The sequence below is a fragment of the Lygodium microphyllum genome, chromosome 27, assembly GCF_053477565.2.
Source record: "Lygodium microphyllum isolate KBCC chromosome 27, Lygodium_microphyllum_v1.1.10, whole genome shotgun sequence".
Taxonomy (NCBI): domain Eukaryota; kingdom Viridiplantae; phylum Streptophyta; class Polypodiopsida; order Schizaeales; family Lygodiaceae; genus Lygodium; species Lygodium microphyllum.
The window spans coordinates 26,333,985-26,349,515 of NC_141161.1; positions in this window are offsets into that span (position 1 = coordinate 26,333,985).

A 15,531-nucleotide genomic window follows, 5' to 3' on the forward strand; every position below is an offset into this window, starting at 1 on the left:
TTTAATTGAATAAAGAAATATATTCATAAGTGTGAGTTTTACATACCTATCTTAGCATGTATTTGCATTTATAATGTATCCAAATCTTGCACAAAGGGAGTATGTGCTTCATTTGTGGTAGTTGCTTGGTCAATATCAATCACACCATTATCCTCTACAATATGTAGATTTAGTGATTCTACATGTGACCCAATCTCCTTTGAGGGTGGAACTTGTCCTACATTCATAAAAATTAAGAACTTAGAACATATATATTAGAAAAGCACTAGACAATTTCTAAATAAGGCATGGCACTGACATATTGAATGCGTGCTTTGGTGCTCATGAAATTGTGCACCATATAGCTCAATGGACCTTCCTACAATGGTCTCCATTCTTATCACATTATTGAACATAAGAACCTCAGTATGATGTTTACATATATTCCCTATTTGTGACCAATCACAAGTACAATATGCCCAACTATAATCGGCATTTGAAACATGGTATCAATAGCCATCTATTATGCAACTTTATACTCAAGCCTGACTCCTATCATCAAAACAAACTTCACATGAGAATTAGGAATTTGTTTTGCTATTTGAATAGAGTTTTCCACAACCTTAAGAAAATTAAAATTCTTCTTAAAACCAACATCTTTTAGCAGATCTTGATACCAATAGTACACATGAAGGGAGCACGCCAACTTCTCAATTAACCAATCAATGCATTGACCATGTAAGTTACGTCACTCACTAAGAAAGCAACTCTTCAAAACCTAGTGGTAAGACTCAATGGTACCATTTGTTTCTTAGTTTCATGGTTTGCACAAGGGATATCCAATATCAAAGGGTTATCTCCATCACAATAAAGTTAATAGAAGATGGTACTACTAGGATTCGCTAAAGCCCAATTATGGACACTTATAGCATCATCTAAAAGTAGTTGTTATAGATAATGCATCTAGCTTCTTGGCAATATTTAATATGTCACGAAGTGTCAAGAAGGTGTCTCTTGTAGCTTGGAACATACCTGATGGACCTAAAAACGGGCCGGCACTGGCTCATGCACTAGCCGGGCCTCGTCACTACGCGCAAGACAACCAGTCGGCCTCGCGGCCAGGAGCGTCTATCAAAATCTCTGCCTTCCTAAACATTGCGTTTGTAATACGTTGTAGTCCAACTGATCCTAACCCAATATTACTCCTCAGAGGGAGTCCCTTTCACATAGCCAAAAGGCTCGAATCACATACACATGGGGTTCCTCCTGCGACTGAATGCCGTCAACCCTCTACGACTCTCCTACACCTTGGGGATTGGCCCCTCGATGCGTCGCTCAACATATAAACGTTTCGCACAAAAATCCACTCAAGGTACCATTTAATCGTATACAGGAATGTACCATTGTCCTTACTTCTCTTTCCCCTAGACCCCACGACTAGCCTATGGCTTAGGGTGTCCTGTCTCTCACTCAACGTAGGTCAATGTCCTAATGAAAACAATTGCTGTGCATCCAAGATTTCTGATACCTTTAAATATTTCCATGATTTATGCATAGTGTGGATGCCAAGTGCTCAAACAATTATGAAATTAACATTGTGTACATGTGGAAAACATCCTTTCAATGATTTTCAACTACCGTTCTTATGCGGCGTTGCACAAACCTAGCACCAAGGAAACCCTCGTGCTACTAGGCTCTTATTTTATAATTATTATCCGTTCTAAATGCTATGCATAGAAATCAGCAACTTTTCCATCATCTCACACGGCATTTAGACATATTTCACCTTCTCTACCCTTCCCCGTTTAAATATTGCACCGTTGGATAGGTTTATAGGGTATTGTGACATCATCTTATGTGTAGAAAGCGGAAAAAGACACACTAGAACAAGAAGGTGGGGTTGAACTGAGGCAAATCCTCATGCTTCAGTCCCCACAAACATTCACAAACATTGCTCTTATTTATCATTAATTTCCCGCACCCAAAATGCAATTTTCTCCTATTTTTAGTGATTTTTCTCTATTTTCATTGTATTTTCCCTTATTTTTTGCATTATTTTATTATTGAAAATTCAAAATAGGTTATGGGTTGTGGCCCTTAGTTCCTTCTTGCAGCAAAATTGAAAGTTTAGTTGGTGTTCCTATTCAATTTCCCATTTTTATGCCCAAAACCATCATTTTCCCTTGATTTTCCATATTTTACGTGTTTTAATGTATTATTTTGAACCACAAGATACATATTTTTCTGATTATCTGATTATGACCAGCAAGAACTCATGGAAAACAGCAACACAAACAATTTTTAGCCCACATGAACAACATTTTATCAATCAAAAGCCATGAAATCTCAAATTTCCTTTGAAAATTTTGAATTACCGCTTATTTGTGTGTTTCGGGTTTCATGTCCATGGCTGCAAATCTGAAAATCAGCAGCACTTCATGTCCAACACAATCACCAATCACCATTTCCAGCCCGTGGAGCAATCCGATCCATGCCGGACAAGCCTCCATCATTCTTTCTTCTTCCTTCTTCTTCCCACATGAATTCCCCCTTAGAAGAGAGAGAGGGAGGAGAGAGAAAGACTGAAATCAGAGATCTTCAAAGAGGGCATCATTGCGCGAGCAAAGGGCGGCGATAGAGTCAGGGTTCAGAGGGGAATCAATGCCCAATGTCGGTTGGGGGGGTTGCTCACAGGCAGGAGATGGCTTTCCCATCATCATGGCGCAAAAATCGGGCGTGATCTGATGGCGCCTTCTCTCCTCTCTCTCTCTCTCTCCACAATTTGTTGCTAACTTTTCATGTGGCATAAAATTCTTGGGCTCCCAAGGGTCATGCCCACTTTGGCAAAAAATAAGTCCACCTCTTCGTATCTTGATCGGTTTCTTGGCCATTTCCCCGTCCGGACTCGGAATCGAGCTCTGAAAAATCCTGGGCGTTCGGTTTAGCATCCCGCATTGGGCAGTAGCTCGTGTCAACCCGCACGACTGTCTGAAAAATTATGAAAAATCAACAAGTGTCGCTCGGGCACCTTTAAAGCACTTTGGCGCTTAAAATCGTCCTAGATTGAGCCGCCGCCTTTGACGATGAATATTTTTCCCTTGATATTCATAAATTTTAGCTATTTTAAAGCACTTTCCGGGACCTAAATTCCACTCTCATTGGCGACCACAGGATAGGGCGACTCGGCCCGTCGAATCCATGAACATATCTGCACATAAACAACTAAAGAAGCATCAAACTGATACAAAACGAATGTATAATAAACCTCAGCACAATGCTCCCCCTACCCCTGGACGGAACCAAGGCATGACGTCCACAAGGAGTAGGCCTAGCATCATCTAATAAAAGAGGCAAAGTGAGTCACTAACCAACTGCTCCAACACAGCCAAACTAAAAAAAACCTACCGAAGAGGTTGCCCTAAGTGGTAGTCTGCACTACTTACCAACTAAAGAAAACACAACTAGGAGCTCCTACAATGCGAGGTCTCCTATAGCTTGATCAAAGAGTATTTGCTGTCAGTACATTGCTTCTTTTAGGGTTTTTATTTTATCCATCATACTTGGGCATGTAAAAAGGAGGGAGCTGAGCGTAGTGACCCAAGGAGAACAGGGCATCGGCCTCAGGACCTGTCTCGGCACCCAAGAACCTACCAAGTCCTCGCAAGGCGACACTGAATCCTTTTCTAACGCTCACTTTTATTTTCGCTCCAACCTTCCTTGTTTTGTCATCATCATTTTTTTTCAGCAAGAAGCCACCCCTAGGAAGATAAGGTATCGGCCCCAGGTCTGATTCGTCCCCAGGAACCTACCAGGCCTTCGCAAGGCAATGATCAACTGCTTATACATTTCTATTCCTTTTCTTTTCTTTGATAGGGGTTAGAACCCCTTTTTACACACCGTCGTATTTATATTCATATTTTAGGATGTTCAAGGTTTCTGGGCATCATCATTATTATCTTCCGGCAGGCTTCTCTAACTGCCTCACTACTAACAAGAACTCCTAGAATGGCTGCCTAGCAGGCTAGCAGAACAGGGCCACTAGGTCTTCCTTCTAAAACAGGTCTTTCGATGTCTGACAATGTCTTTACAGGAGGCAATGACTACTCCGACCTCCCTCAAACATACTCAACCTAAACCTGGGACTTCATGCCTTGGTTGCCGGTCCCCAACAAAAATGTGTCCCCTCGACGAGTACAAATACACATATAACAGGAAAGAAAGGTACTCATAAAGGAGAGGTATCACCTGGATTGGCCACAAGAAGCTTCCATCGCAGCAAGGCTCCTCCAGGCTCCACCAAATTCCACGAACCACGAAACCTGTCCAGCACAATACTTAAAAAAAACCCGATTAAACGCACCTGCACTAGACAGGGAAATGGCCCTCTTGGCCTAATGAAATCAAACACTTCACTACAAAACTGAATCGGCCCTCTTGGCCTAATGAACACAAACAATACTACGTATAACATCCTCCTGGAAACAACTATGATAGACATCAAAGCATACCATTCCCAGGGGAACAGGGCTCGTAGCCCTAAACTAGGTGCATTAAATTATGACCCATCCCTCCTGCGTATATCGCAAGAGGTGTTCGCATCACATGTCGTCTAATCAGTCTATGGGTCCCAGATAATAAAGGCAGATGAGTCTCACTTACCCTCTGCATCACCCAAATCAACCATCGTCTGCCAAAGAGGGCATGTTCAGAAAGCATACCCCACAAACGACCAGGTCCTGTCTCACCATCAATAGATATATCGGGACAAGGCCCACAATTAAAGAAGAGGTCTTCTTCATACGCAAAATTAGCCAAAGAATTGGCAAACTGATTCCAATTCCGTGGAATCAGCTGAAAAGACACTCTATCAAATTCGTCTAGCAGGGCTATGGCAGTATGATGGTATATGCAAAAGATGGGGTTTCGCACCATGTACGTCCCATTGAGTTGATTTAAAACCAATTGAGAGTCCCCTTTCACCAACAACTGGCAGATACCACCCTTCTTGGCAATATTCAAACCCATAATCAGGGCTTTGTATTCTGCCATATTATTGGTAAAATTCGCCCTGAGATAAGCATCTAACTTCATAACAATGCGTTGTCGGGGTCTTGGATGACAACTCCTACACTTCCTTTTTTGCATGGACCCCTGGACGCCCCATCAAAGTACAAGGTGTACGTCCATAAAGGGTTTACATATCCTGCCATCTTGAACTCTACTCGTAATTATGGTAATCGAAATTCAGCATATTCAACGGGTGGACTGTAGGCTCCATCCCTCCATCATCATTGAATTCAACAGGGATGCTCGTCAAAATTTGTAGGCAGTGATGGCAGAAGACCTTAATCTCCCAAATAAATGTCCCGCCTTCTTGCTCAATCACCTTGTATCCTTTGCTCCACCAAATGAGCTTTCCCTGATGATACCTCTGTTCCAAATATGGGTGTTCTAAATAAGGGATCAGACGACCCATCAACCTCTATCACGATTTCCTTACAGATGTTTGATCGATCTCGCCTAGACCTGCAAGGCAGTCATAGCATTAGTGCAATAAAAAATAATAAGGTTTAATCTTATTAAGATTAACCTTATTTTTAAATTCTATCCCCTCCAGGTCAGCTAACAAGACTGTGGATTTATTCTTTCCTATTCTAACGATCCGATAGGGCCCATCCCATTTAGGCTCTAGCTTGCCTAGAAATAATTCACATCGTGCATCATAATACAGAACAAGCTGTCCTTTCTTGAAGGTGTATTTCTTGGCTTTGAGGTCGTGTAGCTGCTTCATTCGGCGCTTTGCCACTTCTTGGTGCAATAAGCTCTGCAACTTAAGCTCATCTAAATGTGCCAGTGTCATCAAGCACTCAAAAAGTGCGTCTTCATCACTCAAAGAATGATTGATGGCAAACCGAATAGTCGGCAGCTCAATTTCTAAAGGCAAGTCACACTCCTCCCCATATACTAACTTGAACGGGGTATGGCCAGTGGCTCGTTTGAAGGTCGTATTATAAGCCCACACTGCCACGTATAACTTTTTATCCCAATCTCGTTTCCTTTCCGACACAATTTTGGACAGGATGCCCACAAGCTGCTTGTTGGTGCTTTCAACTTGCCCATTGGCTTGCGGATTATATGGAGTTGTCTTGTTATGCTTGATTTGCCACATCTCTGTCAAACCTTTAATCACCTTATTCAGGAAATGAGTTCCGCGGTCCGACACTAATTCTTTTGGCGGACCAAACCGGCATATTATCTGCTCTAAAAGGAAACTAGCAGTTTCTTTAGCATCATCTTTCTTGGTTGCACGTGCCTCTGACCACTTTGTGAAGTACTCAGTTGCTACAATGATGTACCTTTTTTGTGTAGTTGACGACGGAGTAATAGGATCCACAAAATCTATTCCCCACTTCTCAAATGGAAGTATCGCCATAATAGGGGTGAGTGGTCGTTTCCTATTCTCTCGACTATCATGTCGTTGGCAAATATCGCATCTCTTAACATACGCAAACGCATCCTGGAAGATGGCAGGCCACCAATAACCTGCTCTTAAAGCCTTTTGTGCTGTAAGCCGTCCAGCAAAATGGCCACCGCAAGCAGAATCATGGCACTCTTCCAAAATGAATGGCACCTCGTCAGGCATCACACACCGGCGATAGATATCATCAACCCCTTGCCGATATAATGTACCTGCGATCAAAGCAAACTTTAACGCTTGCTGCTTAATTTTCCTTCTCTCAGCTCCAGATAATTCGGATCCCACCTCTCTTGTTGATAAATAATGCGTTATTGCAGCATACCAGGAGGGAATAGATGCCGTATCTATTTTAAATAACATCTCCATGTCACTACCTTCAGCCACAGATTCTTTCGGCTCCCCAAAGTCCACAAGACATTCCACGATGCCTTGCAACCTTGGTGGCTTACTCCTGATTTCATAATCAAATTCCTGCAAAGTGATCAACCACTTCGCTAGACGATCAGGCGGCTATAGCTTATTCATTAATAATCGAAGTCCCTCCGCCTTCGTATAAAGCACGACTTTCTCATAGAGAATATAATGACTGAATTTCTTGGTCCTAAAGACCATCGCTAGACACAAGTTCTCCATGTAGGTATAATTGATTTTGGATACCCCCAGCTTTTGACTAGCAAAAGCAATCGGGTGGTACCACTTCTCTTCCCAAATTTGGGCTAAACAACAGCTGATACTATACATGGTGGCTGCTGAAAATATATAGAACACCTCACCTCTTTTAGGTGCTTTTAAAATGGGCGCTCTTGCTAGCTCTTGTTTCACATCCTCGAATGCTACCTTACAAGGGTCACCCCATACAAATGAACAGCTAAAGGACAATAAATTCGTAAGCGGCAACGTTATTTCTGCTAAGGCGTTGATGAATCTACGGTAATAACCAACCGAAGACAGAAAGCTATGAACTTCTTTCGGAGTGCGTGGTGGACCCATGGCAACTATAACTTTGACCTTCTCGGGGTCTATCGCAATTCCTACCAAACTGACCACATGACCCAGCAATAGCCCATAAGGTACTCCAAAAACACACTTCCGTGGGTTTAGGGCGATGCAAAATTGTCTACAGCGCTCAAAGCATTTTCTTAGAATGATCAACTGCCTTTCTCTCACGGTGGCAGCCCCTAAGTCATCGATAAACACCTTCAACTCTTCAGGGGATATGTCACCGAATGTCTTATCTGCTGTTCGTTGCCACGAACCAGGCGCATTGCATAAACCAAAGGCCATCACATGGTACGCAAAAGTACCAAATACAGTGATAAAAGTTGTTTTCAACTTATCCTCTTCTGCAATTGCCATTTGGTTGTATCCTGCAAAGCAATCCATAAACGAATATATCTCCCTACCCGCTAATTGATCCAAAATCTGGTCAATAAATGGCAACGGGTAGTAGTCCTTAACTGTCTGCTTATTCAGCTCCCTAAAGTCTACACATAATCGAATTTGATTATTATTCTTCTTTCTAATTACAACTGGCGAACACCATTCCGTGTGTTGCACAGGAAAAATCAAACCCGCTTTTCGCAGCTTCTGTAACTCTTCAAACAGGCCGTCCCTCAGTTCGAAAGGCATACGCCTTACTTTCTGCCGTACAGGACGACTGCCCTCTTTCAACAGAATTGTATGAACAGCAAGACTAGGAGGGATGCCTCTCAACTCATCATAACTCTAGGAAAAGATATCACGGAATTCCTGGATCAAGGCCACATAGTCCTCCCTTTCTGCTGTGCTGAGCATAGAACCTAATTTGATTGGCCGCGAATCATCAGGCGTACCAAGGTCTAGCTCGATAACATCTGCATCTCTTATACGATCTTGGCCCTCTATCGGCTCATTCAAAGTGATCTGATAGATGTCTTCCGTGGTTGATCCCTCCTTGGACTCATCACTTGATGATGTCTCACTGGCAGATAAATCTTCTAGTGTCTCCAATTCTGTAGAAGATAGAGGAGCTCTCTCACTCTGCGGGGACTCAGGATAAGCATCAACTACCACACGCTGGGCACCTCTGCCGAATATTAGCCGACCGGCGGGTATATCCACTTGGCAATCTGCTTGCAAGATCCAAGGTCGTCCGAGTAATACTTGGTAACTTGGCCGGCCTGCAAAACGAATCACCCTAAAGTCCAACAAGCATTCTACATTGGCAACAGTGACATGGACCTTAGTAATGCAGCCTTCCGACTGTCTCAAACTATCATCTGCCATTCTGAGAATTGTGGAGGTATCTTTCTGGATCGCAAGACCCAACCGTTCCATCAGTTCAGAACTCATAATGTTAACAGATGATCTCATGTCGACAATGGCATAATCTACTAATATCCCATCGACATAGGCTGCAACCCTTGGGCAATGCTTCTCAGCATGCTCGAACCAATCATCACCAACTCGCGCAATACCCAAAGGTTCTACGATATAACCGGTACGTAGGATCTTTCTAAATTCCTTGCGTACTCCTGGGGAAAGCTTAATAAGCTGTAAAAGATTCACATCCGGCTTGACTTCGCAAAGAGAGCTCGCCAAATCGAATTCATGATAGTTTGATAGAGCTCGCTTTTCACGCCAAGCCATATGCTCTTTAGGTCGCTGAACCGGCTTTATTGCCTCTTTTTTAACTTTCATCTTCTTCTTTTGTGGTTTATCCTTCTTAACATCGGCTTTACTCTCCACGGGCTTCAAAGGTCCCCCTTCCATGGAAGGATCCAAAACTTGCGTTCCTTTGTCGCCTTGTTTAGGGTTTTCGTCGACAGGCTTATCCTTGTCGGCTTCTCTACCCTTTTGACCTCTTGTAAGAACAGCACGTAGATTAGAGGTTTCAGCATCGTTAACGCGTACAGCCTCAATCAAACTAACCCCACTACCACTTGGTAGCTCCTCCACTATAGTCTTTGGTCGTTGAAGTATTTGTTTAGGCCCGTCCTCTCGCTGGGAATAATTTCCTTGGGCACGATGATTAACAGGCCCTGGTTGCCGACTTCCTCGCTGGAGGGAACTGATCTTACTCCAGCAAGTAGCTGCTAAATGGCCAGATTTCCCACAAATGTCGCACTTAACATTTGGGCAATTTCTTGGATAGTGCTGCCCTCCACACCATTTGCAACTAAACCTCGAAGATGCACCCTCCTCTGGGTATCTACTTCCTATCAAATTTTGTTGTTTTTTAAGGAAGTTGACATCAACGGCTATTTGTCGATACTGCTCTGTAATCATGTCAGTATAATGCTTCATCATGTCCTTAACCTCGCCAAGAACATTGGAAGAACTCGACTCATAGCCTTGGTCATTACCATGTCGTTCCATCGGCCTAACAATTCGATTAGGCACAGGTTGTTGAACCACAGGCATGGTGTTAGAATTGACCGCCTGGCCTCCACCACTTGAAATCACTTGACTGCCCGTAGGCATTGACATGCTAGGGGGAGCTGGTAATAAAGGGACATTCTGCATCATGTTCCCTCTCCCATTAGGGTTAGCCATTGCTATCCCTTGGCCACTACTGCCATTGGCCATTACCATATTGTTTTCCAATACTAAACCCATATTCGAATTGCCTCGAGAAGCATAGGCTGCTTGTAGTCGGGATTCCACCTCTTGTGCTTGTGTAATGGCAGTATCTATATCCCCCAAGGGGACACTACTCAACTGCAATTGGATATTAAAGTCCAAACCATGTAGGAAATATTGCAATTGGGCAGCTACGGGGATAGGAATAGAGGTGTCCAACTTACGAAAAACCTCTTTTATTTTCTTCGCATAAGCACGAATATCCTCGTGTGGTTCTTGGTGGGTCACGTTGAGTACACGCAACCAATATTGCCCACCCCTTTCGAGGGCAAACTCCCTTCGAAAAGCTCCATAAAATGCATCAATATTCAATATGGTTCCGGCTTCTAAACCATGATACCATATAGCGGCTCTTCCTTTGAGAGTCATATTGAAGAACATCATTAAATGTCCTTCTTCTTGAATGCGGCAGTTGAACATCAGCTTTTGAAACTCCCTAATGTGGAGTTCCGCATCTTCCTCAACTAGCCCATTAAAAAGGGGTAGCGGGTTAGCTAGAGCCGGTAAATCCGTCGTTCCTGCTGGAATTGCAATAGGCTGCGCCATGATGCAGATTGGATTTGCACTAGGAATAGGGGACGGTGGGGTTACACCTCCCGCAATTGACGTGGACTGGCTTATGGCAGGAAGGGGAGCACTAGAGCTTCCACCTTCTCCTAACTTGCTGCTTGTGGCCCCAAGACCACTAGATCCACTCCCTCGTAAGGGTTCAGCACCGCTATGCTTAGGGGAATATCTCCTAAAAATTTCAGCACGTCACCTAGCTCTTTCGTCTCTTTCTTGCTTTTGGATTTCTGCTAGACGATGCTTATCAATAAATAACGGATCAATCTCAGTATCCTTTGACATAAACTGCTAGTTGGTCCCTAGAAAACCAGGATTCGAGGACCGCCACTTTTAAGCAGCTCCCGGCAGACGCACCACTGACAGACCTAAAAACGGGCCGGCACTGGCTCATGCACTAGCCGGGCCTCGTCACTACGCGCAAGACAACCCCTCGGCCTCGCGGCCAGGAGCGTCTATCAAAATATCTGCCTTCCTAAACATTGCGTTTGTAATACGTTGTAGTCCAACTGATCCTAACCCAATATTACTCCTCAGAGGGAGTCCCTTTCACATAGCCAAAAGGCTCGAATCATATACACATGGGGTTCCTCCTATGGCTGAATGCCGTCAACCCTCTGCAACTCTCCTACACCTTGGGGATTGGCCCCTCGATGCGTCGCTCAACATATAAACGTTTCGCACAAAAATCCACTCAATGTACCATTTAATCGTATACAGGAATGTACCATTGTCCTTACTTCTCTTTCCCCTAGACCCCACGACTAGCCTATGGCTTAGGGTATCCTGTCTCTCACTCAACGTAGGTCAATGCCCTAATGAAAATAATTGCTGTGCATCCAGGATTTCTGATACCTTTAAATATTTCCATGATTTATGCATAGTGTGGATGCCAAGTGCTCAAAAAATTATGAAATTAACATTGTGCACATGTGGAAAATATTTTTTCAATGATTTTCAACTACCGTTCTTATGTGGCGTTGCACAAACCTAGCACCAAGGAAACCCTCGTGCTACTAGGCTCTTATTTTATAATTATTATCCGTCCTAAATGCTATGCATAGAAATCAGTAACTTTTCCATCATCTCACATGGCATTTAGATATATTTCACCTTCTCTACCCTTCCCCGTTTAAATATTGCACCATTGGATAGGTTTATAGGGTATTGTGACATCATCTTATGTGTAGAAAGCGGAAAAAGACACACTAGAACAAGAAGGTGGGGTTGAACTGAGGCAAATCCTCATGCTTCAGTCCCCACAAACATTCACAAACATTGCTCTTATTTATCATTAATTTTTCGCACCCAAAATGCAATTTTCTCCTATTTTTAGTGATTTTTCTCTATTTTCCTTGTATTTTTCCTTATTTTCTGCATTATTTTATTACTGAAAATTCAAAATAGGTTATGGGCTGTGGCCCTTAGTTCCTTCTTGCAGCAAAATTGAAAGTTTAGTTGGTGTTCCTATTCATTTTCCTATTTTTATGCCCAAAACCATCATTTTCCCTTGATTTTCCATATTTTACGTGTTTTAATGTATTATTTTGAACCACAAGATGCATATTTTTCTGATTATCTGATTATGACCAACAAGAACTCATGGAAAACAGCAACACAAATAATTTTTAGCCCACATGAACAACATTTTATCAATCAAAAGCCATGAAATCTCAAATTTCCTTTGAAAATTTTGAATTACAGCTTATTTGTGTGTTTCGGGTTTCATGTCCATGGCTGCAAATCTGAAAATCAGCAGCACTTCATGTCCAACACAATCACCAATCACCATTTCCAGCCCGTGGAGCAATCCGATCCATGCCGGACAAGCCTCCATCATTCTTTCTTCTTCCTTCTTCTTCCCACATGAATTCCCCCTTAGAAGAGAGAGAGGGAGGAGAGAGAAAGACTGAAATCAGAGATCTTCAAAGAGGGCATCATTGCGCGAGCAAAGGGCGGCGATAGAGTCAGGGTTCAGAGGGGAATCAATGCCCAATGTCGGTTGGGGGGGTTGCTCACATGCAGGAGATGGCTTCCCCATCATCATGGTGCAAAAATCGGGCGTGATCTGATGGCGCCTTCTCTCCTCTCTCTCTCTCCACGATTTGTTGCTAACTTTTCATGTGGCATAAAATTCTTGGGCTCCCAAGGGTCATGCCCACTTTGGCAAAAAATAAGTCCACCTCTTCGTATCTTGACCGGTTTCTTGGCCATTTTCCTGTCCGGACTCGGAATCGAGCTCTGAAAAATCCTGGGCGTCCAATTTAGCATCCCGCATTGGCCAGTAGCTCGTGTCAACCCGCATGACTGTCTAAAAAATTATGAAAAATCAACAAGTGTCGCTCGGGCACCTTTAAAGCACTTTGGCGCTTAAAATCGTCCTAGATCGAGCCGCCGCCTTTGACGGTGAATATTTTTCCCTTGATATTCATAATTTTTAGCTATTTTTAAGCACTTTTCGGGACCTAAATTCCGCTCTCAATACCTACAATAACGCTTTTTTAACGTGATGTCATATGAAAGTAAATTTTCTTATGGTTTTAGCTCCCTAAAGCTATCATGCTTTGGTTTTTTCAACGATCCTTTATTGTGTTTTTCTATCCACTGCACAAAAGTTTGTGGGGGCATCAAATCTCTTATTTTTGCCCTTGATAAAATCAGCAATGCAATCCATGGGAATATAAGCTATTCTCATGATCTCATTTTTTGAAGAGGTATCCACTAACTTCTCCCATTGCAAGAATGAAGCACGAATGGGTACTTGTGGCATTACTGAACTTTTGGCATTTTGAAATATAATTTCATAGTAGTTTTTCAACCAAAGGATGAAAAAACCTAACTCTTGTTGAATAATTTCAGTATTTATAGATTGAATTGCTAAAATTAACCTTTTTTGTGCAAAGTTACACTTAAGTACACATTGTATAGATTGCGTTAGAATAATTATTAAAATAATGACAAATTCAAAATGAGTAATGATGTGTAGCTCGCCTTGGTACTCAAAGTATAGACATAATGAACATTTGAATATATTTCCACAAAAAGTTTTACATTTTCATAGATGAGATAGTATAAGAGCCATGCCCAATGATATTTTCGCTATGGACCAATGACTTCCTTGATAATAAATCTTCAAATGTATTTTTCTTTACATGTAACACATCACCAAGGCCAATTCAACAAGAGATACAAAAAGAGAGGGATGTCTGTGTTAAGCCAAATGAGCACAATCCTAAAGAACTTTACAAAAAATATGGCAACATCAAATATGTTGAGTGAGTGCACACTGCAAAAACACAAGAGCACAATTAGGATGGTGTAGTAAAAGATCAATACAAAGCGTCAAGCTAGTGTTGACATACCTATCACTCAATAGAATACTATCAACAGCATCAAACCACAATGTAGAAATAGTTTTAACAACATCAACTTGGCATATAAGAATATTATTTGTGTCTTATGGAAGACCAAAGGTATTGCCAATAATAACTATAAGCAAACTTGAAATATAGCCCTCAGGGTTCAGTTGAGAGAGAGAGAGGTACCTTCATGCTTCCATATAAATCAATGCAACCTATGCTACCATCTTTGATATTTTGCAGACACTAAGACTCTTGATCTATGGCCTATGAATGGGTAGTGTTGCTCCATGCCATTTTTTGATGTTGTAATCGATGGCCACCTCCTCTAGTTAACCTTTCAATTCATTCATCTCTTTGATTACACAATCATGGGAAAAAAAATTCAAGGAGAAGCCTGCCACGTAGACCCAAGGTGTAGTAGAATATTTAAAAAGGGCACCAAGGGTCTCATCATGTAGCAATGCATTCTAGGAGTAGAGGAATCATAGGCGGAACCCACTGAGATCAGGAGGAGCTTTGTATTTTGAGCCCTCCTTCGACTAAGTTTATGAAGGATAAGATCACTCGAGTATGTTACTCATAAATATATGTGTGCATCATGTGGGTTCAAAATAATGTATTTTTAAAATACCATTTTTATACATTTTTTACATACAAAAGGGTGTTATATAAGGGGATTATTTAGAGATTGAATAGAAAAGGGTTATATTTTATTTAGGAAAAATTCATAGATAAGGATATTTAGAAATAGACATTGAATTCACGTGATATAGAGGATATACATATAGTAACTTCCTCGAGTAAGATCAGGAGTGCAGTATCAGAGAGAAGACTAGCTCTAGTACAAGAGGATATACATATAGTAACTTCCCCGAGTAAGATCAGGAGTGGATCATCAGAGAGAAGACTAGCTCTAGTACAAGAGTCTTTGACTATATTCAACGTGCCAAACATTTGTGAGCTCTGGTGGACTGATGGGTCAATCACAGTACAAAAACTCTGCCCACCTGCGAAACACTTTCAAGTTGCAGTCTCCCTCTTCTCTACAATAGTATCTCCTTTGAACTCTCCTACCTGCAAAAACTCTAGGATGAAGATCACGGGGGAGAGAGAAAGGGGGGGAGGGGGCTTGCTTGAAATATAGCATTGCATCCTCATGCCAGGTCCATTCCAACTCACAAATCTACTGCTTCTCCTTTTCTGAAAACAAATAGCAGTTGGCTTGCTACAGCTGCTTGGGGGGTTCGGCACAGAGAGAGAGAGAGAGAGAGAGACGGGGGAGGGATGAGGTTGGCAAGAGATGGAGATTCGATTATCACTGGTCTTGCATTGAATGCTGCCCCACACCACGATGGTGGCTAAGCTCTCCGACGACATCCCCAACATCTCGTGAGCAAACGGTAGTTGGAGGGTCCCATCACATATGTGGCCCCATCACCACATAGGCGATGGGGCTTGAAATATAGCCCGAGCCACCCATTCTATGGCAGAAATGAAGAAACTAACAAGCACTTGTTCTAGGACTAC